Below are 3,901 nucleotides of genomic sequence, written 5' to 3' on the forward strand. Positions count from 1 at the left end.
CTGCAATACGGAAATCTGTGCAGTTGGCTGCCATAATTGGGGGTGACGGGTTTGGCGACATGACGACTGAAGACGTCGACGAGTTGTTGGACTGCCATTCCCAGCCCCTAACTGACGCAGATCTCGAAGACCTGACGAAATCGGCAAGTGAGGAAGAGAGTGAGGGTACCCAGGAAGAGACCCAAGAAAATGTAGAAGAAACGGGCTTAACATTAGAACGGCTCGCCAAGTTCTGCAACCATATGAAGGAGGCGAAAGAAATGTTGCAAGAGTGGGACGAGGATATGGTTCGCGCGATGCAATTCTGCAACAAGGTCGATGACATCACGACTCCCTACAGGATGCTCTTGGATCGAAAAAAGAAGCAGCGGCAACAACTTCCGATCACAATGTTTTTTCAGCCTCGCAAAAAAGAGCCAGTTCCTCCTGCTAGTACGCCTTCGGAAGAAATTGAAGAAGTTGAAGAGGTGTCCCAGGAAAAGACACCTCCGTCTGAAGAGACGTAAAATACTATCATTGACTGCACAGTAGAACACATCATCAGCTTCATCATCATCATTTCTACTGTGCAGCAAATTCATCGCCATCGTCATTCAAGTTTTTCTGGAACTTCTTTCGTGGTGAGTACAGTAACAATCTTTATTTTTTACTTTAACCTGTTTTATAGTTTAGTACTGTACGTACTGTATGCATTAAGTTAAAGGGAAGGTTTTAAAAGTCTACATGTTGTAACCTATCATATTTTTTTTGTTTAAAATTTACATTTACGTACGTAAAACAATCTCTCTCTCTCTCTCTCTCTCTCTCTCTCTCTCTCTCTCTCTCTCTCTCTCTCTCTCTCTCTCTCTCTCTCTCTCTCTCTCAAATTGTTTTCCTGCTTTGCTACGTACAAGTACTGTATAATTTATATTTGTAAGGTAACATATTTTGTAAATGCTTTGTACTGTAAATACTGTATGTACTGTATCATTATTTATCACTATCATCATGCGTGTTAAATGCCTTGTTTGTTCTGAGCGTGGTTGTTTACTGAGCGTACACGCCGTCGTTTCAGGCGGCGTCATAAAGAAAAAGATTTCATTTGGAAGTCCTAAGAAAAATACGTAAACTAAAACATTGGTAATAAAAAAATCAACATACAGTACTGTATAATCAATATAATCGATGCAAAAACTAACCATACGTACATATATGTGTACACTAAATGAGTTTGTTTCTTCATTATGATCAGAGATGAACGTAAACAAAACATTGGTTGCCATTTTTTATCGTGCTTTTTAGGTGTTTAGGAAACACATGATATAAAATCGCCTTTAATATTTGTGCCTGTTTTAGTTTAGGGTGCTGTAGTACATGCATTAAGTGTTCTGTACATTACAGGGTGTAAAGGGTGGTTTGTTAACAGTACTACGTACAAGGGAAGGTTTTAAAAGTCCGAATATACATGTTAAATAAATAGGTAAATATGCTGTCACTACTTCGCGGATTTTCACCTATCGCGCCCGCGTCTGGAACCTATCTACCGCGATAAACGAGGGTTCACTGTATATATATACATATATATATATATTGCTTTATTTCTAACCCTACTTTTGTGATGATGTTGAATGGAATATATATATATATATACGAGTATATATATATATATATATATATATGTGTGTGTGTGTGTGTGTGTGTGTGTGTGTGTGTTCTAACCCTAATTTGGTGATGATGTTGAATGGGACATATACCTTTATATATATATATATATATATATATATATATATATATATATATATACATATACACACACACACACACACACACATATATATATATATATATATATTATATATATAGATATACACTTGTTTTTAAGTTGCGTTGTTCGCCTAATTTCCCTAAATCATAATAACTTATTTTTTATCAACTGAAATATCATTAAGGTAGTATGAAGACAAAGAAATACTGATTATAATGAAGAACATGCAATGTTTTGACTTGATTATTCTATTGATTATTTCAAGCTAGGTTAGGTTGGATGGGACGAGTTAGGTTGGGATAGGGTAATCTACGTTGGTTTATGTTAGATTGTGACAATCAAGTGTGGCTTCAGTTTAAAGGTTTAAAGGCAGCTCATGAATGGCAGAGGCTAGAGACTGACATCGCCCTATCAAGCCGGACAATACCCTAGGGCCTAGAGACTGACCATATATACATATGATCAGCGGCCAAGCCCCCTCTCCACCCAAGATAGGACCAAGGAGTGCCAGGCAATGACTGCTGATGACTCGGCAGATAGACCTATAGGCTTCCCCAAACGCGCATCCTTAGCTCACAAGGATCGTGAGGTTGCAGCTACCAAAGAATCTAAAGAGTTTGAGCGGGACTCTAATCACAGTCTGGCAATCACCAGTCAGGGACGGTACCACATCGGCCACTACAACCCATATTGATTATGATAAGATGTTAATAGATCAGCACTAGTCAGTCAGATTAAGTCAAGCAAAGTTAAGATTGTGGTGTGTAGAGGTGAATTATATTATGTTAGGTTAATTATCTTAGCTTTAGTTAATTAGATTAAGCCAAGTTAGGCTAGGTTTAGATAGCCGAAGATATGTTAGTTTAGGTTAATAAAATTGGAATAGGTTAGCCATTCACTAACCAAAATAAATCGACACTATTTGGATAAAGTTTCAGCAATTAAAAATAGTAGATTGTCATTAGGTTGTTTAATAGCTTTTCAGTACTATATACTATATATTAGCCTTTGTTTAAGGTCTTCGATTTGAACAACAGCGGCTATTATTACATACACGGCTATTCTTTAGAATGAATCCTTTGTGTTGATCGTTCACTTTGTGTAAACAAAAGCCTTTAACAATTTCTATAACGCAAGCAGTGCTTAGGTCACTATATGCCTTGTTTTATTGTACAGCCTAAGGCCTGCTATGTTATACATTGTAGTAAACTACAATTGTATTCTATGCTGTGCTATGCTCGACTACGTTCGGCTATGTTATGCTATTTTAGGCTATGTTTTGCTATAGCAGACTATAGTGGTGTGCCAAATCATATATCGTATGTCATTTACGAGGGCTTTGCTCTTATTTAAACTTTAAACTTGATACTTAATTGGGCAGTATAGAAACAGAATCTATCAACATTCTCTCTCTCTCTCTCTCTCTCTCTCTCTCTCTCTCTCTCTCTCTCTCTCTCTCTCTCTCTCTCTCTCTCTCAACCCAAGCTTCTTTATTGCTCTATTTTTCGCTAATAGAACCATCTTAGAAATTCCTAACTAGAACACCCCACCATCTCTCTCTCTCTCTCTCTCTCTCTCTCTCTCTCTCTCTCTCTCTCTCTCTCTCTCTCTCAAATAACTGAAAATCTAAATATTCAAATGTTTGTAAGTGACAGGACCATAGGCACATGATCTTATACAAATCTGGTTCGTATCAGAAATAATTTACTTTTAAAATCCCAAATCCGAAAATTGATTACCGCTCAATATCGCTCCTTGATACTTTCAACAAGGCACTAGAAGAGTTGGAAGACCCAGACCTACACGGCTGAGAGCTATGAAGCGTGAAGTAGGAAATGATGATCTCCCCATTTGTGTGTTTTTTTTCTTTTTTTTTATGATGACGGAAAGTTGAAGCTTTGTGTAAAACCATTGGTTGGAAGCTTAAAACCAATGACTGGTAGTTTAAAAACCATTGTTTTGAAGCTGAATAACTAATTTTTTAAAGCTCATACACCATTAGTATGAAGCTTGAAGACCATTGGTTGAAATCTTAAAAAGAAAATTGGTTAAATGTTTGAAAAGTATTGGTTTGAAGCTTAGAAATGGCTGTTTTATTGACTAAAACTCATTTAGTAAAAATTTGGAAAGCCCATTGGTTTAAATCTTATGGAAACC

The sequence above is a fragment of the Palaemon carinicauda genome, chromosome 36 (genome assembly GCF_036898095.1).
Source record: "Palaemon carinicauda isolate YSFRI2023 chromosome 36, ASM3689809v2, whole genome shotgun sequence".
NCBI classification, from domain to species: Eukaryota; Metazoa; Arthropoda; class Malacostraca; order Decapoda; family Palaemonidae; genus Palaemon; species Palaemon carinicauda.